Consider the following 23434-nt stretch of genomic DNA (forward strand, 5'->3'; position numbering starts at 1 on the left):
CTCAGCAATCGTTTTTCAATTTTCAAAACTAACTTAGCAGTCCTAGATGGCATATCAGATCACAAACGGACGTTACGCATAACTCCAATTGAAGTCACCACAATTCGCTCAATTTCAAAACAACTTAGACTCGCAAATGCTGATAACTCAAGCATATTTATTTATCTAATATTGCACATGGCGAGGCGTTGTCGTGTGGGTAACACGCCCATCACCGGCGCCACTCGAAATCGCGGACCTCGGAATGCACCCGGCTCATTACCCACCGACGCCACTTGTTAAAGGCCGTGCGGAGCTGGTCGTCGACGAAAGGAGGCAACCATCGCGCTGACTTGCATTGCGAGCACCTCAAAAATATTGAAGGAAGCAGGTTGCTGTCGACCGCTGTCTTAAAGCCTGCTGCCGTTTGATAGAGCCTGTGAGGCCTTTCGGCAGCAGAAGAGGACGTTTGGAGAGTATACAGTGCAAATAGGTGCACTAATACCTCAGAAAGTTCTCCAGTGCCACGCGCAAAAACGCCCACAGATGTGCAGAACACATTTTGCATTTCCAGCTGGAGTGAGAAGAAACTTTAGGCTGGCGCAATTATGCAGGCGGGCAGGGCATCTCTTTCCGCATAATACGTACAGCTGTTCTACTTTGCACTCTCGAAAAGAAGAACGTATAAGCTACAAATCTCTCTATAAAAATGTTTGACGATTACGTTACTAATGCGGTAGTGGTGCGCTGCTCATCAGCTGTTTCAGCGTTTCTATAGATGGAGGTAAAGCATTCGAAGACGTGTGCAGAACTAAAACCTTTTACTTTTCCCCTATATTTCTACTCCCTGAAGCACTTCACTAACAGTTCGTGATCTAAACGCATATGGGGCCTACGCTACAAAAGGAAAGGCAGCGGTGGCACTAGGCGGAGTAACTGTGCACGTAGTGGCAGACGGACTTCCACCGGTTTCCTCGCTTATAGCTCAGGTAGCAGAGAATTAACTATTTATTTAAGCAGAGAGTTCGCAGTGGCTAGCGGCGGCGGGTATGCGTTTCGGGTTGGGCGGTGGGAGGTACCGAGCATTGCATCAGACACAACCAGTTGTTCGTTAAACGCTACAAAGTTCACCGGCGTTCTTGGCAGAATCAACTTATATGCCGGAAGCCTGCGAAGCCGGCAGATGTTCCTGCACACTGCATAAGTGCGAAAACTTAAGCGTGGATGGTGCACACTGTTCGCCACAATTGCTCTAATCATCATGAACTAAATACACCGCAATCGCGCTTGTAATCCAAGCATTGTCATTATCACTAGTTTGAGCTTCATTGTCATCGCTACTAATACGGTAGAAAAGGATAAGTCTGATTTTTTTTGGCGATGCCAAAAACTGATGATAAAGAAACAAGCGTGGCCTCCGCCGGGACCATGCGACGACTCGAAACCTTGCGCAGTATTGCTATCGCAATAAATTTCCAATCTTAGGACGCCTAACACACTTTAAAATGTTGTTTGTAAGATTTTCGCTAAACTCCTCTCAAATCGACTACAGATTCTAATGTCTACTCTGACTGTAGCTTGTCAAAGAAGTGACTTGAGAGGCCGGTTAATACATTCTAATCTACATGTGGTGCCTACGGTTCTCTAATATTGCAGTGACTCCCACAAGCAGTTGATGCTGCTGTAAAATGACCTGGCAAAGGTGTTTGATTGTGTGTCCCATTCGTTACTTTTTTTTTTGCTATTAAATCGTGAAAATCTTGGTTTTATTGTTTCTACTGGGATTTGTGGATTGTGTGTTTAAAATCTGATCCCGTGGAGATAGTGAATTCTGTCAAAATCCTTGGTGCCATGTTTTCAGTGCATTTGACTTGGAATGATCATGTTGATTATATTAGATCTAAACTATCCTCAGCTGTCGGAGTTATATCGCGCTTGCGCAACATTCTTCCTGTCAAAAATAGGCAGTTGGTGTAAAACTCTTTAGTTCTATCTCTCTTACAATACTGTATTATCGTTTGGAGTACCACTGGCATCACAAACGTGACCACGTTGCATCTTCTCCAAAAAGGAGCTGTGAGATGCATTGCTGGTGTTCCTTATTGTTTCCCTACGACTGACCTGTTTTTAAAATACGAAATCCTGCCAGTCTTCGCTTTACACGAATACATACTTTTAATGAGTTCCAAAAGTGCTTCGCGGAGCAATGAAATTACCTTGGGTAATTTGGCAGGACTTGCAAAAAACAGCCATATTCCACAAACCAGAAATAAAGAAATGTGGTTAGTTCCTACACCTAGAGATATTACTCAGAACAATCTATCTCTTACACACTGCCAGTGATATTAAATCAATTAAACAAAGAAATGTTTAAACCTTTCCAGCATTCAAACACTGTTATTAAGAATTTTTTCTAAACAAATATGTGTGATGACGCTGCATGTATTTTTGTGTTGGTACTTTTTCCTTCTTTTCAAGGTGTGTTATCTTCTTTTGTGCTATAATGTATAGCGCTGACTTTATTGCCGCTTGCCTGTGCAATGCCAATGTAAAAAAAGGGGGCAGAATGTGTTATCTTCTTTTGTGCTATAATGTATAGCGCAGAATTTATTGCCGCTTGTCTGATGCAATGCCAATGTAAAAAGGGGGGCAGAACCTGTGTCAAGCTTGCGAGCTTTTAGTCCTGCCTCCTTCTTTCATATAGAGAAAATAAAAGGCTGATTGATTGATTTATACGCCTTTGTTACAAAGATTGTACTGCACTTTGAATGGAAATGGCTGTCTATCGCAACCTATCCCCATCGAGCCCTCTGTTAAACGAGATTGCCAACAAACCACGCTATTGTTCGCTTTGTACTTCGGGCCGCGTTGCATAAGTGTCATAAACCGCAGAGCAGTAAGTCGTTTTTATATTATGGATCACGAACTGAAAGTTCTAGCTTATGAAGATGACCTCGCATTTTTCTGCGCTTACAAGCCAAGAATTGATGAGGTTATTCATTTAACAGATAACTTCGGTTCTGTGTGAGTTGCTCGAACCAACCGATCTAAGAGTTGCGATCTCTGGATTGGAATGTGGGTTTCGATGCCTGCTGAATATGCTGCTGTGACATGCACATCTAGGCCAGCTAAGTACCTTGGAGTCCCTTTGAGCGCCTGAAAGATAAGGCGGCTTACTGGAAAGACCGTGTGCCGACTCTTCAGCGCTACGCTCAGACTTTTATCTCTCATGGTCTCTCTATTTTCGGCAGAGCGACAGCTTGTAATATGTTTCTAGCAACTAAAATTTATTATATTGCCACGGATCATTCAACACTTTATTTTTTGTTTTACCTGCGGCCGCCGGGATGTGGCTTTATCCCTGCGATCCCAGCGCTAGCATCGATTATGTGTTTTTTTTCTTATAGCTCGAAAGGACAAGGGACAAGGAATGAGTAGACACACACAGCGTTCTTAGTACCTTGTATTTTAGCGCTATAAGAAAAAAAAGTATGAACCAACAAGCCCAAATTTCAACGTTGCTCGATTATGTTTTATTTGTTTTGTTTGTTTATTTTGTCGCGAGAAGTAGTCATATCATTTTATTTTTGTCGACGGGTGCGCCGAGATATATCTGAATGATTCAATCATTCACGTGTGTTTCTACAATGTTCCAGCGTACACTAGTGGCTGTTCCTGGCCCTATAGGGCTGGGACCGGTACGTCAATGCCGCTTGCGGTGGTGGCTGGCCTGCCTACCGAATTTTTACCTGTTGTAAGCCATCATTGCACCGCCCCCCCCCCCCCCCCCCCCCTCGTCCTCCCCCCCGCTTCGGTGGTGGACGACGGCTGTTACCGACGCGCGCCTTTCTCTCCCTCTTCTTTTTCTTCCTTGCCTATTTTCTCTTCTCTCTGCACGAAGCAGCGTAGGTGGCTTAGCTGTTGTTCTTGTTGTGCCCTAGGATAATGGCACATACCCACGTGGGTGACTGGCCACATGTAAAACCAGTATTGAGGTTGCTGTGCTGTTAGATATGAGATTTTTAAAAAAATACTAAACAAAAAAATAATTTCAACTCAATCAGTACCTGAAGAGGAGAAACAGCGGAATTTCTACACCTAGCAAGGAATCCGACCAGAGGCATTAACAAATTTGTTTACCGTTGAGCGTTAAGCAGCGGTGGCGTAGTGGTAGAAAATCCGCCTCGCATGCAAGAGGACCGGGGCTCAAATCCCGGTGCCCCGTAATTCTCCACCGGAAAGAAAAAACGAATCCGCGTGTCGATGGTGTGAGGTGTGAGGTTTGACCTGATGCCGGTGGACACCTCCGGCAGCGCACTCCCTCACGAGAAGAGGAGTTGGCCACCCTGGTACAGTAACTGGCCGCAACGTTTCATGATTGTCAAATATTTAGGGGAAACCCCCAAGGTGGAGTAGATTTTTAATAAGGGAGTAATTACTCATTACTCATCCACGTATGGCTGCTCTTGGGTGGATGACAATGAGTAATAACTCCCTTATTAGCAACTTCTTATGATTAGTTCCATAAAACTCCGGCCCTCAGTCACCAGCGGCTGTGGAACAACTGACCACGGCGGAGGTCAGACCTGTGACGCAGCAGGAGGTGCTAAAAATTCCTGGCTCAGCTGGACAGGCCGCCATTTGAAACTGACACTGGCAACGTTTAACGCTAGAACCCTAGCTAGTGAAGCTAGTTTAGCAGTGCTGTTAGACGAACTAGAGGGTATGAAATGGGATGTCGTAGAGCTTTGTGAGGCTAGGAGGCCGAATGAGGCATATACTGTACTGAAGGATGGGCATGTACTGTGTTATCGAGGTTTACCAGAGATGCGACAACTAGGAGTAGGTTTCCTTGTCAATAAGTATATAGCGGGTAATATAGTTGAACTCTATAGTAATAATGAGAAGGGGCAGGCATCGTGATTAGGCTTAATAAGCGGTATAGACTGAAGGTTGTACAGGCCTATGCACCTACATGTAGTTATGATGACTAGGTAGTTGAAAGCTTCTACGAAGATGTAGAATCGGCAATGCGAAATGTAAAGACCCAGTATACTATACTAATCGGCGACTTCAGTGCCAAGGTAGGGAAAAAGTAGGTAGGAGACCAGGCAGTAGGTGACTATGGCATTGGTTCTAGGAATAGCAGGAGGGAATTACTAGTTGCGTTTGCAGAGCGTAATAAGTTAAGAATAATGAATACCTTCTTCAGCAAACAGAAGAACCGGAAATCGACACGGAAAAGTCCTAACAGGGAGACTAAAAATGAAATCGACTTCATACTGTGTTCAACCCCCGCAGTTATGCAAGACGCAGAGGTAATCGGAAAGTGCAATGCAGTGACCACAGGATGATGAGGTTCCGAATTAGCCTAAATCTGAAGAAGGAACGCAACAGATTACTAAGAAAGAAACCCATCAACGAATTAGCGGTGAGAGAGAGGGCAGAGGAGTTCAGGATCTCGCTACAGAATAGATATTCAGCTCTAAGTGAGGATGGCGACATTACCCTAGAAGCAATGAACAATAATTTAAAAGATATCATTACTGATTGCGCTGTTGAAGTAGACGGTATGATAGTTGGACAGGATGCCGGTAAGATGTCTAAGGAGACGGAACATTTGATTAAGAAGCCCCACTTATGAAAGTTTCTAATCCAACAGATCAGATAGAATTGGCCGAGATATCATAGCTAATCAATAAGCGCAAGGTGGCCGATATAAGGAAGAATAGCATGGAGAAAAGTGGGCATGCCGTTAAGAACGGGGGAAGCCTTAAAGCGTTACAAAAGAAATTGGGCATAAGCAAAAACCTGACGTATGCGCTAAAGGACAAGGCGGGCAACATCATCACGAATATGGACAATATAGTCAAAGTAGCCGAGGAATTCTGTACAGATCTTTACAGTACCCAAAGTAGTCAGGACCGTAATGAGATTGGCGGTAGGGAAAAACAGTCAGACGTTCCACCAGTGACGAAAGACGAGGTCAAGAAAGCACTAGAAACTATGAAAAGGGGGAAATCAGCTGGAGAGGATCAGATAGCTACAGATTTGCTGAAGGACGGGGGGGATATCGTGGTAGAAAAACTGGCCACCCTGTATACGCAGTGCCTGGTGTCATCGACGGTACCGGAACCATGGAAGAATGCAAAAATTATCCTCCTTCACAAGAAAGGGGACTCTAAGGACCTTAAAAATTACATACCAATCAGCTTACTGTCTGTTACATATAAGGTATTTACTAAGGTAATCGCTAATAGAATCAGGACAACCTTAGACTGCAATCAAGCAAAGGATCAAGTAGGGTTTCGGAAACGGTACTCTACTATCGATCATATCAATATCATCAAACAGGTGATAGAAAAATGCTCGGAATATAACCAGCCCTTATACATAGCATTCATTGATTACGAAAAAGCATTTTACTCAATAGAATCCTCGGCGGGGATGCAGGCATCCGAAATCAGGGGCGAGACGAGTCGTACGCGAAAGTGCTGGAAGATATATATAGTGGCTGCACTGCAACCATAGTTCTGCATAAAGAAAGTAACAAAACTCCCATAGAAAAAGGTGTTAGGCAATTAGACGCCATCTCCCCAGTACTATTCACAGCTTGCTTATAGGAAGTATTCAGAGACTTGTAATGGGAGCAGTAAGGGGGTAAGGGTAGATGGCGAATACCTCTGTAATTTCCGATTTTCTGATGACATTGCCTTGCTAAGTAACTCGGGGGATGAACTGCAAATAATGATTGATGACCTAGACAGAAAAAGTAGGAAGGTAGGCTTGAACACCAAAATGCTGAAGACCAAATAGAGGGGGAGTAATTATGACAGACTCTTCCATGCAGGTTTTCGGCTCCGATAAGCACGAGTGCAGTCAGGAATGCACCAAGATGAATTTGAGTGCTGATTAGATAAAGCAACTAAAAATTCAGCCGGTTTAATTGCATCGTGCAACCATGACACAACAGACGCCGTCCGTGAATAAGCATCAGAAGGGGAAATAGACGAAAGGAAAGTTCTATAGAGCGGTTTCGTATTCAACATAATTTACAAAGCACCTTTGGTGAGCCCTGTGGACAGATTTTGAAAGCATTAAATTGTAGGTAATAGGAAGATAATCACTTCTGGGCCCGCTATTTATGGTCACACGATAATATAAGAAGACCTGCACTTGAAAAAGTAATATCTAGAGCTGAGGAGCACTGACACCTCATGAAGGCGATATCCCCAGAATTTTGGCAGTGGAGGTTATTGTCCTGAATGCAGTCCTACAACTTACGCCCACGAGAATCAGTTGTCATAACCCAAGAAATATGATGCAAATTGAAATCACCAGGTAATATTAGGTCTTGAGAACAACGAGTTAACAAAGCATCCAGCTGTGAAGTACAACAAATGCCATTTGGGAAGTGCGCATTGACCAATGTGAGAGGGGCACTACCGGGCAGGGCAAACCCCAAACCAAGTATTTCACAGTCTTGCGAAATGAAATTATATTAAACTGAAACCTTATGACACAGTTTTCATGAAACTAAACCCAATAACACACCGCCCGTGCCTGGGCGATCTAATCTAAACGCACGAAAGCTGATAAGAGAGAATCGTTTTTGAAAGGAAAGCCAGGACTCTCGAAATAAAACAATATAAGGGTGAATTTTCATTACTAAGGAGGGGAGATCGTCAAAACCAGAATTAACTGAGCGGCAGTTTCATTGCAAAACGTTTAAAAAACGTATGTTTAATCAGATGCACTCTAAAGCACACATCAGAACATCTTGTGGCTGCTGGGCCTCACTCTCAGGAATTATCGTGGGTCGAGATTTAGAGGGCTGATTCGGGAGATTTTCAAGTGAGGAGCTACTGCACTTGCTGCATGCTCCAGCGGTCCTCGAACTAGAAGCACCGCAATTTAGGGAGCCAGACGCCTTAGAATTGATTACATGGGTTGCAGCAGAGGTTTTTTTGTTGGGAGCTGCATTCATGTTAGAGACCAGGGGCATAGCAGGGACTGCACAAGCACCGGTTGTCAGAGTTTGGAAAAACTTTTCCATCCTTGTCACAAACATATAAGGAAAGGTGTCCGCAAAAGAAACAAAGAAGCGCTCCATCACAACCGGTATAGGCTTTTCAATGGTAGAGGTCACAGCAGAAGAAACAGCGGATTCTAAGGAAGCTGACTGACGCGCAGCCAACCCAGCAAAACCAGAGTTGCAATCTTTCAATATTGCCGCAGCCTTCCCACGTGAACCACGGCGTTTATTCGATTATTTCAAGAAGCGCAATCTCATTGGTGCGAGCAGGGCAACTAAAATCAGAAGCAGCGTGTAAGGCAGCAACTCAACACATCAGATGTACAATATGTGGGGGAATGGGGACTACCACATGAGCCACAGCGCACTGCGGACCTGCAGGCATTTGGACTGCGGCCAAAACGCCAGCAATTGAGGCACTACAGCGGACGTGGAGCCAAGGGCTCAACTCGAAACAGGTATGGCCACGCTTTAACTTCAGATGGGCAGGTGAGGCCGGCGAAAGCTACTATCGAATTCTATGTGGATATGCGAGAGTCACCTGCAGGCGTAGTGCACCTATAAATGAACACTACACCAGCAGGGACAAGCATTTCAAAATTGCTTTCAGGAACGCCACGGGCAGTGCCTTACACGCATGCAAGGAGCGGGGGGACAAAAGTCCTTACGGCTGAGTTGCCGAACCTGACACACGCCAGAAGGTCACTCAGGACCTCAACGTTTGATGATCTGCATAGGATGCCTCTCTTGCCAAATGGCTTCACTTCCGAAATATCTAAGGAATGTGAAGTAATAGAGCGAAGCTCCCCAAGCAGCACAACAGCATCGAACCAATACCGGCTCAGCACTGGAAACATCTGGCACAAATGTCGTACCTTTATTGGCATTCGACTTAAATGCAACCCGAGCCAACTAAATCAGTCAATTACAGTGACGTCAAAGATGTGACGTCACGCAAGCGGAAGTAAAGCCGAAAAATGGCATAGGAAGGGATTGGCGCGCAATTTCAATGTACCGAAGATCAAAAAAGGGGAAACAAGTGAATTAATGTGATGTCAAGGATATGACGTCACGCAACCGGAAGTAGAGCCGAAAAAGGGCATAGGAAGGGACTGGCGATCAATTTGAAAGTGCCAAAAACTTAATAGGTATTAAGGCAGTCAATTAAGATGATGTCACGCAACCGGAAGTAGAGCCGAGAAAAGGTATAGGAAGGGATTGGCAAACAATTTGAAGGTACCAAAGACTAAAATGGGTAAACAAGGAGTAAATTATGTGACGTCAAAGATGTGACGTGGCGCAACAGGAAGTAGAGCCGAAAAATGGCATATGAAGGGATTGACACGCAACTTGAAAGTACCAATGACTAAAATGAATAAACAAGTGAATTAATGTGACGTACTGGATGCGACATCACGCAACCGGAAGAGGAGCCGAAAACGACCATAGATTAGATTGGCGCTCTATTTTAAAGTACCAAAGACTAATATGGGCAAACAAGTGAATTAAGCAACTAGAAGCAACCAGAAGCAACCAATGGCAGCATTCGTGCTTTCGGATTACGTCATGCAAATTCTGCAGTGCTCTTTAGTGTTTTTCTGTGTTTCTGGTTTCACTCCATCCCAACCGCCGGTTGTTGCATTGAGGATAACGAAGAAGTATCCGTGTGGTGAGCGATGTGAGCTTATGGTAACGATCCCCGGGTGGTCGACATTACTCTGGAGCCCTACACTACGGCACCCCTTTCTTTTTTCCCGCTTTCATTCCCCTCGTCTCCTTTGCCTCACGGCATGGATCTGGTGTCCAAAGGAAATATGCGGGACATATACAGTGCCTTTCCCTTGATGCGAACTAGTTATTACCAAACTGTCTTCCCCTCTTATGACATGACCTCAAAGTGAACGGAAAGGTTATTGAAAGGAAAGGTTCTGTATCTGTCACACTTTTGTTTGAACACCTGACCGGCGCCGCAGGGCTAATTTTCCAGCGTTATTCGTTCGGAGTAAGCGTAGCGATAACAATGATGCTGCGATATGTGGTAATTGTGACAGTGCCGCTGGGAATACCAGTATAATAATTTGATAGTAGTGAAGAAAATCACGCTCCGTATAGTTTAATATAATGAATGCAGTGGGAACTTGACAGCTACGTGCATTTAGTTGACAATAATGGTAGCAACGATAATAAAACAATGCATTTATGTAAAAAACTCCTAAGTGGCTTCCACCATTTCTAGTCTCAAGCAGGCTTAAGGCCGATTCTGTAATTTTATTGTTATTCTTAAAACACAATTATAACAATTATTGATTGGCTCGCCAAGTTTGTTGAGCCAACACTTTCATATGGTTTAAATTCATTGAGACACTGAAACAGTTCTAGGTTTCCAATTTCGTTCAGTAAACGTTTTATTAGACACTATACATTGAAGTGTGTGATAACGAAAGACCAACTCTGAAAACGTACATGGTTAACAACAAGAGACACTGACATAACATCTCTCATGTCAAGGAAACACATCAAAATTCACTATAATATTCCGGAAAAAATAATTATTGGCTTATCTTAATGATGGTACGTACAATTTTGAATGACATTGTAAATGAATTTATACACAGTGTACACTAATTTGACACTAAATATAGGAACAAACATATACAACAATCGCATACACAGTGTGGATTTCAGGTGTTTTGAGATTTATACAGCTGCGAACTGACATACATATTTACATTATATTACAAGTACCAAGGTGAACTCAAAACCACCCTGACACGTCCATTCGACAAGAAAACTAAAGTTCAAGACCAGGCGAAAGAACTCTCGCTCCCCAAGGTAGAAAAGTTCCTCAGCTAGAAAGCCGACTATCCCGTCTCGCATATGCGCCAGGACGGGCACAAACGCATGTGTGCGCCAGCTTGAGGCGACAGCCTCACAACGATTGTGCCATTATGCGAAAGCGCCAGTTACAATCAGCAATAGTGGAAAGCGACCGCGAGGACGTTTCCCATATATCTGAAGTCGTTTCATAAAAGACTTCTGACACCGGCATGAGCAGCCCTCCAGACGACACGAGCAACGACGCATTGGTCCTGTGACGATTAGATTCTTGAAGTGGGCAGTTGGGGCACTGCGCTGTCCGCACAGTGCCCAATCGTTCCAGCCGGTCTCCCCCACCCCTCCCCCCTTCATGTGGGGAACAATAACCCACTCCGAGAGCCAGTCAAGTAAATGCCCTGGCAAAAACGATCCTATGAGTAATAACCCAGAAATGTGTGTGTGTGTGTGTATGTGTGTGTGTGTGTGTGTGTGTGTGTGTGTGTGTGTGTGTGTGTGTGTGTGTGTGTGTGTGCGTGTGTGTGTGTGTGTGCGTGTGTGTGCGTGTGTGTGTGTGTGTGTGTGTGTGTGTGTGTGTGTGTGTGTGTGTGTGTGTGTGTGTGTGTGTGTGTGTGTGTGTGTGTGTGTGTGTGTGTGTGTGTGTGTGTGTGTGTGTGTGTGTGTGTGTGTGTGTGTGTGTGTGTGTGTGTGTGTGTGTGTGTGTGTGTGTGTGTGTGTGTGTGTGTGTGTGTGTGTGTGTGTGTGTGTGTGTGTGTGTGTGTGTGTGTGTGTGTGTGTGTGTGTGTGTGTGTGTGTGTGTGTGTGTGTGTGTGTGTGTGTGTGTGTGTGTGTGTGTGTGTGTGTGTGTGTGTGTGTGTGTGTGTGTGTGTGTGTGTGTGTGTGTGTGTGTGTGTGTGTGTGTGTGTGTGTGTGTGTGTGTGTGTGTGTGTGTGTGTGTGTGTGTGTGTGTGTGTGTGTGTGTGTGTGTGTGTGTGTGTGTGTGTGTGTGTGTGTGTGTGTGTGTGTGTGTGTGTGTGTGTGTGAAAACTTTATTCGGAGGAAGCTTGAGGTAGCCGGAGTAATCTCACGCAAACACTAGGTGGGCTCCTCATTACAGGAGCCCATTGGCGACCGCTGCGGCTCGGGCTCGGTAGACCAGGGCCTTCTGTCTTGCCAGATCGTAGCAGCCGAGCAGGGCTGCCTCCCAGTCCTCCCGGGTGGGGTTGGGTTTGAGGGTGAGGTTCGGGGTTGACTGACATGCCCACACCTAATGGAAGATGTCCGAAGACTTCTCCGCACAGTGCGGACACTTTCCTGTACAGGCAGGATCAAAGTGTTTTAGGACAGCCGGGCACAGCAGCGTTTTGGTGTAAAGTCGGAGGAGTGTGCGTTCCTCCACCTTTGTAAGGCCCTTACAAGGCTTAGGATAAATTGCATGGCCGAATTGAAATAAATCAGTAATTTCTCGAAAAGTGAGAGCCGGATTGGGTTCGAGATCCGTATCATAAGGGTCTGAAGGCGTTGCCCGGAGAGTGAGCGCGCGAGCGGCGGCGTCTGCCGTTTCATTGCTTTCGAGGCCCATGTGAGCTGGAGCCCATACAATCGTTCGAGACGCGGGGGCCCCGAGGTAGTCACCGTTTTGAAGGATGCGGTGCGCAAAGAGAGGACTGTACCCCCGTTTAATATTTTTGCAGACCCCCTTCGGGGAGTCGGTGATGACGACTTGTGAGCCCTTGTCTGCGGTGGCTAACGCGATGGCAACTTCTTCCGCATGTGTTATGTCTTGAGCTCGGAACGTTAGGCCATTCACCGTGATTTTTTGATGGACGACTGCGGCTGTGTACCACCCCCCATGGTGAGGGCCGAAGGCGTCCACGTAGAAAATTCCATGTTTGTTCCCATAGTGACGGGCCAGTACCTCAGCCCGCGCAAGGCGCCTGCCACTGTGGTCGTCACGTGTCATTTTGGCCGGAAGAGGGCGTACGTGCAGGGCGTAAATCCAGATTTCAGGAATGCGTACGCGCTCTTCCGTAAATGTTGGGTGGTGGAAGTGTAGTCGGGCTAATAGGCGGCGTCCCGACGGCGTTTTTGAAAGTCTTGTGTATTGATTAGTCACGTGCACCTCGCGGAGCTCCGCGAATGTGTTTATCATCCCCAGGCCCATAAGACGCTGGTTGGATGTGTTGATCGAATAATCGAGGGCACGTTTGTACATCTTTCTGAGAATCACTTCGAGAGCGTTCTCATCAAACCTGCGCAGGTGGAGGTAAGGAGTCGAGTAGAGTAATCGACTGGTCACGAATGCATGCGCCAGCCGCAAAGCGTCTGTGCACCGTAACCCCCCGCGTTTGTTGGAAACCCGGCGCATCATCCGGCCCACCTGGTCCCCCACCTTGCGCAGTTTTAATAGTGTTGTATCAGCCCGTCGATGCTTGTGGATAAGGAGACCAAGTACTCTAATCTCATCGTGTTCGGGTATCGGACCGCTGGCCAGGGATGGTTCAATTTTAGTGGTGCACTTAGGCGATGGGCGAATGCGCGCAAATTTAGATTTGGACACCAAGAAATAAAATCCGCCTTTCGCCTGCGTTCTGCAGGCACTAGCAAAAAAAGTAAAGTTCCCATGACTAAACTATTCTGTTCGCCGAGATGTGTAAATCCGGACAGACATGGCGAGTGTGGCGCCAGAAGGCCACCATACTTGGATAAAAAACCGACATCCGAAAGGCCTGTGGACCCTTGTTGAGTGGTATATCAGGGATAAGCTTGAGCCTAAAACATAGTAGGCGAGCACCTGCGCTGGGCACTCATCTTTTTGCAGGAAATGTAGCGCGGACCAGAAGCCGGTAGCAGACAGACAAAGAAGGGAAGGTAATCCACCCTTCGAACGCTGCTGGCCGAGTGCCGCACGGCATAAGAGTTCCGTGCGCCCTGCCGAATCAAATCAGCTGACAAGAGATTGAAGGGAACGTAAAACCTGAGAGAAGGATACATTACATGCGAAGGTACCATATTCGGCCTCAGAAGACAGTGTGGACAAGGTAGCGTTTCTACAGCATCGGTTGTTCAAGAGCGCCAGCCGTTACCACCTTGTGTGTGTGTGTGTTGAAGCTGTAGGAAGAAGGAAAATAAAATGCACGGGCCTGCTACTGGCTCTGTAGCTGAGCCACCTCCGTTGCCTCCTGCGGACAGTGGAGAGAATGTAAAGAAGAAAGAAAAAGAAGAGGGACAGAAAGACGCGCACCGCAGCAACAGCCGTCGTCCACCACCTAAGCGATGACGGGTGCAATGACGGCCTACAACAGATAAAAATTTTGTGGCAGGCTTGCCCCCGCCGGGAAGACGGGGCTGGGAAATGCGGGTCACCGCCGCTTGAGGAGGGGGCTGGCCTGCCACCGAATTTATACCTGTTGTAGGCGTTATTGGACTCGCCACCACTTCGCTGGTGGACGACGGCTGCTGTTGCGGCGCGCGTCTTTCTTTCCCTCTTCCTTTTCTTTCTTCTCTATTATCTCTTCTGCCTGCACGAGGCAGGGGAGGTGGCTCAGCTACAGAGCCAGTAGCAGGCCAGTGCATTTTCTTTTCCTTCTTCCTACAGCCACAACAGCCCCCGTTGGAAGCGGTGTTGACCTACCAGTCCCAGCCCCGTAGGGCCAGGAACAACCCCCCCGCCCCCTGCCACCTTGCTGCGCACCTCGTCTAAGATGGAACACCATACCGAAGATGCTATCCCATGTGCGTCATAATCAATGCCAAAAATGCGGATTATGTCGCTGTGTATGGGACCATTGAGGCGTGCTTCTGGCCTGCCTATTAAAAGATATTTACTTTTGCCAAAATTCAGAGCAGCCCCTGTTACCTTGCCGTATCTGTAAAAAAAAATGAAGGCAGCGCTGGAGGTTCACTTCAGCACACAGTTACAACAATGTCATCCGCTTAAGCAGTTACTCGCAGCATCTGACAGCCTGCGAGAGGCAGGTCTTGGGTACTATAGTCTGTAATGATGGCCTTCAAATAAGGCTATAAGCGGAGTACAAACCAAAGAGTTCGAGAGCTGACAATTTTGTTGGACAACATTGAAAGAATCACCCGGTCTTGAGCGTAAATAAAACCAGGCTCACCTCATAAAGTTTAAAAATGCTACGTGCATAAGCGCCTACAGCTCGCCAGGTAACGTTTTAATTTCCTGCTGAATTGAACATAACCTTTGGGAAGTTCGAAGCCATAATACAGAGGCAGCATTTCCTTCCTCTAATGCGTACAGCTGTTGTGGTACTTTGCATGCTTGAAAAGAAAAATGATAACTCTGACAAATCTGCCATAAAAAAGCGCTAGGCTGGGGATCCTAGGGATTGAGGTTAGATTCCCTGTGGAAACAGGATTTACTGATTTATTTTTAACTCCCGCTGTCCAAAACGTGACAGCAATGCTGACTGCCTTCTGTCGACAACGATGAGGCATTAATGCTTTCGCCTTCTGAACTGGAGGTGACTTAGCTCAGCTAGGCCAGGATGTAGGCAGTGACAGCCACACTTAGCTTTGTTTAGGTAGTGACATTCAATGCATTCAATAAATCAATCTCGTTCATATTTGCATGAATTCTTCAGCTCTGGCTTTGGTCTCACTTTCGATTCAAATGTCCTCGTTGACGATGCGATGGGAGTCAGGCGAATTGTGTGTTCGGCAATCTGGCGCGTCCTCGGCGGATTTCATCTTAGTCCCCTACGTGTTTGAAATTGGTTGGGCGTATCTGTACCTGCGCGTCTCGACGTCGCCACTCGGCGAGACGATCTGCTCGCTCTTCAGCCATCTCTTCCACTAGGGTGGCGCAGTGGTTTCGGCGCCCCATTAGTATTCCGAAAGATGTTCCATGGAATCGCGATCTCGGCGACTGCATTTCGTTGGGCGCGAAATGCTGGACGCCTGTGTGCTCTCCAATGGCAATGCATGTTAACGAACCCAAAGTGGTCAAATGTTCCGGGGTTCAACACTGCATTGTCTCTGAGGGAAGTAGCATTGGGACGTTGGGACGTTAATCCTCATATAACAAACCGAACTATTTTCAGATATCTCCGAAACACACAGAACCTTTCTAGCTTCATTAATACGCTGACGGACCTCTTGACGTCAATCAACGATTTCGCTTGGCGCTGAGAATTGAAAGTTTCACGTGGCTGATCCTTAAAATAAAACACTGCTTTAAAATAAACCGCCTTATCATTGCGATTGTGATTTAGCGAAAAGACCGATCTAACGCCTAACGCTATTTGTTTGTTCTTATTCGATATTCAGAAATGCGCCAGTATCACATTTTTGCTGCACGTGATGATCTGAGTTTAGTGTGGAATGGCTTGAGGAGAGCCCAGCTGTTTACATATGATTCCAAATCTTTACAGTATCCTTTGGCCAGTTTACCCGGAAGGTTTCTGCACTTATTTTAAATTTCGCACTACCGCATGAAATTCGGATTCGATCGAGTCCGGCCTCGGCAGCCGATTTTCGGTAGAGGCGGAAAGCAAGGCGTCCCTGTGCTGCGCGGTATCAGTGCACGTCAAAGAACCCCAGATGGTCTAAACTTCCGCAGCCCTCCACTATGGCATCTCTCATAGCCTCATTCGGTTTGCAAAATTAAACTCCACGACTACTGTGCCGGAGTACCCGGGTTCGAACCCGACCTCGGCGGCTGCGTTTCGATGGAGGCGAAACGAAGAGGCGTCCGTGTGCTGTGCGATGTCAGCGCACGTTAAAGATGCCCAGGTGGTCGAAATTACTCCGTAGCCCTCCACTACGGCTCCTCTTTCTCTCTTTCCACTTTCACTACCACCTCCCTTCCTTCCCTCACGGCGCGGTTGAGGTGTCCACAGAAAACAAGTGAGACAGTTACCGCGCCTTTTCCTTCCTATAAATAAATCAGCTAAACTCCACGAACCAAACAAAAGCAATCCATTACTCAATGATCGACAAGCACGCGTCCTGTATCTCAGCTTTGGTAGTGATTTGTTTTTCTAAGAAGATCGCAAAGTAAAATCGTTTAAGATGACTGTAGCGCATTCTTTGGGGGAATGCGTAAGCAGGTTTTGTGGAAGAAGAGACACGGAAGAAGAGGCTTCCCGTGTGTGACGTCACATTAGACCATAACGCCCCCTTGGGCGTAGATGTTACCCCACTGGATATTTCGACGTCTCATTGATTATTTGTTGTATTTAACTGACTAATTACTGCGCATGCACTAAATTTTTCCTCAGCGAGATTTTTCTTCTATCTAGTGCGACCATTCCTATTCTTATAACTTGTTTCGTTCGAACGTAACCTTGCTGACAATCTTCGGGCGACACCACCTTGAAGACGTACCCAACGTCCTACTGACCTAATCGGTTTTAGGTAATTAAGTGATTGCTCTGCATGCACAATGTTGTTTCCCCAGCGAGATTTTTCACGCTCTATCTAGTGTAGCCGTTCGTTTCCTTATCACTTGCTTCGTTTGGACCTAATCTATCCGAAAGTCTTCTGGTTGCACGACATTGACATGCCCACTTACTGCTTACACATTAAGAAAAATTATTCTCCCATTTCATGAGTGGCCGCTCAGCTCCTGGTCGTGTTCTCCGTGTCATATCCTGAGGTCACTTCCGCTGAAATGGTCATAACCCGAAATTTACAGCCCTTAGCAAGCGAGAACATCCTCCAGCAGCTGCTGACAGTTTAGGTGCCAGGAAGCCGGAGGAAGGACGTTAACGACATAAATAAGAAAATCGCAGCATAGGCGTTGGGGTGAGAAGGCACTGGAGTAGTTAAATGTGGACAGATTAGTGCAGTGGAAACTGTCCGCCTGTAAATAATACCATGCTCTTTGCTGGCACTAAGCTAGAAATTTATGAGAAGCAAAGGTAGGCGGGACATACACTAATGAAGGGGGATATCTTGGAGGGCGATGAGGGAGTCACGAGTGTAATCCAGAAATTAGGGGCCAGCTTTGCATGTCATCTAGCAAGCGATGGAATTTTCGGCATTGATATCCAGGCGCCCCGCTTTATCCAGAGCTCAGATGAGTCGGACAGAAGGAGAAGCAGGAGGGAAGTTCTCAAGCATGCTGAACACACAGGAAGTGGTTACACCTGATGTAAAGTTGTTGACTGCAGTCATGTAGTGAATCAGTACAAAATGAGCTTGGGTGTTGACAAAGAAGATCCGAATGAGTACTTGCTCCATGGCAATTTTGGGGGAGAGTACGTAGTGGCGACGGAGATGAAAGTGTACGCGAAACGGCGGCCAGGGCCTAGCAGTGTGACAATGTAATGACGCCTCATCAACATACACAGTGCCGGACTAAGCACTATAATAGAATCAATTAAGGGAGGCGCGAGAAGTTTGGTGGATGTCTTGTTACTCAGGTTGGGTGTTCTTTGGAAGGATATTGATAGCAAGGGTGTAGATAGAAGTTGGGGGGCGGCTGACAGAGACATGCGGTGAGAGGCTCAAGCGGAGAGAATGCAGAAGAGCTCGGCCAGGGAAGTGGGAAAAAATGATTCAGTCAGTGGCCTGCGGTGCGCTTGTATTAAAGGTAATGTATTGAAGATAATCATGGATGCCATCGCCAGCATATGCGAAGTCAGGTTGGTTTTGGCATTCACGAGTAGCGATATGTGCTCGGTGATGGTTGGTGATAACACTTGTTGCTTACTATATTGTCGTCCTCCATAATTATGATTGGAGATGACTGTGGTGCAGAGCTTTATCTCTTTTCTAGCTACCAATGGTGCTCTTTTTCTTTCTTTTTCACATTTTTGTTAACAATTATTTCTTTTACAAGAATGCGGAATCGCTACTGTGGTTACTTTTAATGGACAAATGAAAAAAAAACGACATGGTAAGAGACGTAACCAATTCTTAAAAGCGGTCTTAGATGGTTGTAAACTATTAATAGCGAGCTGTTCAGAGCGCTGTACACACTGCTCAAAAAAATAAATAGCAGTTAAAATGCAAGCATCGGGATCAAAGAAGGGACGTCGGGAACTTATCGATGAAAAGGACATTCTATTCTCCCGCGCTAGCATGAATTAATACTAGTGCAGCAACTATACTAACAGCAATCTCGAAAAACCCGATTTCTGAAGCCGATTTGCCATTTTATCTTACAGAAGGATTTCAGGTGTACAAAGAAACACGTGTGAGAGATACTGCGGTTGTTCTTTCAAGAAGCCAATCATTAATGACCCGTGAAATTTGACTTGTTCAACGGAAAACTAGTTTTATTCGACAAAGGGCACGCGATGTACCGCTTGCAGCAGCAACGCTCGGGCTTTCGCATTTCTCTACTGCAGATCTTGTAGTCCTGTCGAAAAATTTAGTGGTGCAGCAGGTGCAGCACATATGCAATGTATGGCGTGGAAGCCTGGCCGCCTGATTAATATAGTGTAAGGAAGAAGATGATACAGCCCCGAAGCTAACGACGACAAAGACACCGATCAGCTGGCTCGAGCACTGATAGCTCGGACCGTCTTGTTTGGACGATATTGTGCCTCAATCTACGATCACCTTCTGTCACCGGTCGCCGTCTCCAGTCCTCCGAATAACCCCCAAAAAACCCCTCTTCATTTGGTGGAGCGGGCCGAGGTACGACCCTTAAACGATCACCGTGGAGCTCCGCAGCCGTACGATACCTATGACGACAACCGAGGTAGGCCAACAGCCAGTGGCAGCCCCTTCGCAGTTAATCTCATGCTCTGGTACCATTCGGCAGCGAGATCCCGCAGTTTTCAGCGGGCAGGGCGACCAGGACGTTGAAGACTGGTTGGCCTCGTACGAGCGGGTGAGTCGTCATTAAAACTGGGATGACCGCATGAAGCTCGACAACGTCATCTTCTACATGAGTGACGTTGCTAACCTCTGGTATCAAAACCATGAGGCAGACATGCCAACTTGGGCCAACTTCAAGGCAAAGTTCCCGGACGTTTCGGTCGACGCACAGTGCGGAAACTACGCGCTGAAGAAGCCTTGCGGGTACGAGTTCAGCATGAAGGGGAAACATTCACGAGCTACATTGAAGACAACGTGGATTTATGTAACCATGTCGACCCGTCCATGGCTGAGGCTGCCAAGATAAAGTACATAATGAAGGGCATTGATGTAGATGCATTTCACATGCTGTGGGCAAAAAGCCCAACCACAGTGGCATCAGTATACAACCTTTGCCAGAGTTTCGATGAAATGCTCAAGCAACGCCTCTGTACTCGTCACTTTCCCGCACCTGCTGCGTCCATCTCTGGCCTGGCTGTGAGCAGCGACCTTTTGGCTAACATCAAAGATTTTGTTCGAGATGAGGTCTCCCGACAGCTTGGGCTTCTGTCTGGTCCACGCCCGTCGTCTACAGCCCAGCTACTTACCCCTGCGATCCGACACACCATCACACAGGAGGTTGCCGATGCACTTCCCAGCTTTGGCCAGCCAGCGCCTGTCACACCTCATGTCGACCTGTTCAACTGCAGCCCACACCTCTTGCTGCACCATTGAGTTACAACCCCCCTGTGGTTGTGCCGCCTCTACCTGTACCTGTGGTTGTGCCGCCTCTGCCTGCCTCCCACATATGTAGAAGTGACCGCCCGCCCTCCGCCGCCACAGTCTATTGCCTACGTGCCGACTATGGCGTCACCGACTGTCGCTCCACGGTACCTGTCAACGACGCCTTCCTACAATCCTTGGCGCACGAATGACAACCGGCCTATCTGCTATGCCTGTGGTATTCCAGGCCACGTCGCCCGCCTGTGCCGTCGTACTCTGCGTTCTGCCCCTGCACGCACTATCGCTGACAGCAGTTATCAGTACGACACTTTGCGCCCACCTTCGGGGACATCTCCAGGGCAGCCGCACAGGTCATCGGGCCGCCAGAACATTCCATCGCACAGCTCGCCGTCCCCTCGCCGTCGGTCCTTGTCGCCAATGCGGCGTCGCAGCGTGACACAAGACTCGGAAAACTAGCAGCCGCAGTTCCTGGGGCACGAACTACGCACATTTCGCCTATCACAAGACCTCGTCTGTCTCCGCCGAACGTTCTCGAAGTTTTTGTCGACGGTATTCGTGCCCTTGCACGCGTCGATACCGGGGCCACTCTGTGAGTTATTAGCGAAAGTTTTGCCGCTGGCTTCATTTAAGTCACCACCCCGCCTTCTGGACTTTCTCTGCACCGCCAGCGCCGATTCCGGAAGTTCGTCCGTCTGCTGCTTGCACAGCGCGTGTAGTTATCGCGGACGTCTTATACGTCGTCGAGTTTTTAGTGCTTGCGTCATGCTCGCATGACTTAATTCTTGGCTGGGATTTCCTTTCCCGCCATAATGCTGTTATTGACGGCGCCCATGCCCACGTCGCCTTCTCTGCGCTCCGTGACGCGGTTCTTGACCATTCGCCGTCTTTTTCTTGCGCCAAACTTGTTGTCACCGACGACACCGACATTCCGCCCAACTGTGCTGTGATTATTCCCGTATTTGTACCCTTTTCTTTCGATGCAACTGCTCTTTTTGCGCCTTCTCCCATGTTTGCCTCTCGCCGTCACCTCCTTCTTCCCTTTGCTATCATTGATATTAACTGCGGTGCCGCTGACATAGTTGTTGCGAATGCCTGTACCGCTGTGGTCCCGCTACTTCGTGGAGAATGCCTTGGTTATATTGAAGTTGCTGACCTCATTTCGCCGTTTGCGGTTGATGGGTATATACCACAGAGTGCCCACGTAGCCTCCGTAACGCCGATTAATACCAAGTTGGGACCTTTTTCAATCGTCTGCGGCCAGTGACCTCGACCCGACTCACCGTGAACAACTGTTTGCTCTCCTAAACCAGTTACGTTCTTCGTTTAACGCTCAGACGACTTCCTTGGGCCGTGCGACCGAGGTTGTTCACCCCATCGACCCCGGCACTCATGCCCCTCTTTGCCAGCGCCCTTACCGTGTTTCGCCTACGGAGCGCCGTGTTATTGCTGACCAAGTAGACGACATGCAACAACGTGGTATGATTCAACCTTCATCTAGTCCGTGGTTGTCTCCCGTGGTGCTTGTGAAAAAAAAAGGATGGCTCCATAAGTCTTAATAAAATTACTCGTAAAGACGTATACCCACTACCCCGCATTGACGACGCCATCGATTGTTTACAAGGAGCCAAGTTCTTTTCGTCCCTGGACCTGCGTTCTGGCTATTGGCAAGTCCCTATGGCTGAGTCTGACCGACCCAAGACAGCCTTTGGTACCCCTGATGGACTATATGAGTTCAATATGATGCCGTTTGGTCTTTTCAACGCTCCTGCTACGTTGGAGTGAAGGATGGACAACATATTACGCAGCCTCAAGTGGAAACTTTGTCTTTGTTATTTGGATGACATCGTCGTTTTCTCTCCCGATTTCCCGATCCACCTCGTGCGCTTGCACCAAATTCTGAGCTGTCTCACTGGCGCCGGTCTCCAACTTAACCTGAAGAAATGTCGTTTTGGCGCCCGCAAGCTGACAATACTGGGTCATGTCGTGTCCAAAGATGGCGTCCTGCCTGATCCGCACAAACTACGTGCGGTCACTGAATTCCCGAAACCGATGTCTGTTAAAGAGCTGCGCAGCTTCGTTTGCCTATGCTCATATTTTCAGCGTTTTCTCCACAATTTCGCTACCATCATTGCACCGCTTACAAAATTGCTGAAAGGTCCCGCCGACTTGTCTACATGGACCCCACTCTGCGACGATGCTTTCACTACGCTCCGACGTCTACTAACTTCACCGCCCATTCTCCGCCATTACGACCCATCCGCTCCTACAGAGGTGCACACTGATGCCAGCGGCATCGGCCTCGGTGCTGTCCTCGCTCAACGCAAGCAAGGCTTTTCCGAATATGTAGTTGCTTACGCTAGCCGAGCGCTAACGAAAGCTGAATCTAACTACACCATCATAGAAAAGGAGTGTCTTGCAATCGTGTGGGCCTTAACAAAGTTTCGCCCTTACTTATATGGCCGCCGCTTCATCGTCATCACCGACCACCATGCCCTCTGCTTGTTGGCTTCCCTGAAAGACCCTTCTGGGCCCCTCGGCCGCTGGGCCCTTCGCCTTCAAGACTTTGACGTTGACTTGATATATCGATCGGGACGCAAACACTCCGACGCTGACGCCTTGTCGCGCTCACCGCTGCCTTCTCCTGCACCCTCGCACTCGATATCCGAACCCTCCGTTGCAGCCCTCACTTCCGACGACCTGCCTTTTGAACAACGCCGGAATCCCTAGATATCTTCGCTCCTAGACCTCCTTACCACGTCCTCAACGTCTTCTTTCACGCGAGCCCTTCGTCGCAAAGCTTCCCATTTTACGATCCGGAGTGGTCTGCTGTATCGCAAAAGCTATCGCCCGGATGGTCGCAAATGGCTCTTGGTCATTCCCCGCCATCTTCGCACAGAAATTTGTGCCCATCACCATGCCGACCCGCAAAGCGCACATGCTGGCCTATTGAAGACATACGAGCGTCTTCGCCAGCGGTACTACTGGCGGGGGATGCACAACTTTGTCCGCCGCTATATTCGGTCCTGTACTGCTTGTCAGCAGCGGAAGCCGTCTGCGCGCCCCTCCGCCGGCCCATTACAGCCATTG

The 23434-nt window shown here is 47.6% G+C and overlaps 1 pseudogene; it reads right to left on the reverse strand.

The window, feature by feature from the left end:
- Positions 1–11939: 11939 nt before the first annotated feature.
- LOC146181173 (uncharacterized) lies at positions 11940–13379 on the reverse strand (annotated as a pseudogene).
- Between the last annotated feature and the right edge of the window lie 10055 nt (positions 13380–23434).

Source organism: Amblyomma maculatum, chromosome 8 (genome assembly GCF_055883805.1).
Source record: "Amblyomma maculatum isolate TAMU_Amacu chromosome 8, ASM5588380v1, whole genome shotgun sequence".
Lineage (NCBI taxonomy): Eukaryota > Metazoa > Arthropoda > Arachnida > Ixodida > Ixodidae > Amblyomma > Amblyomma maculatum.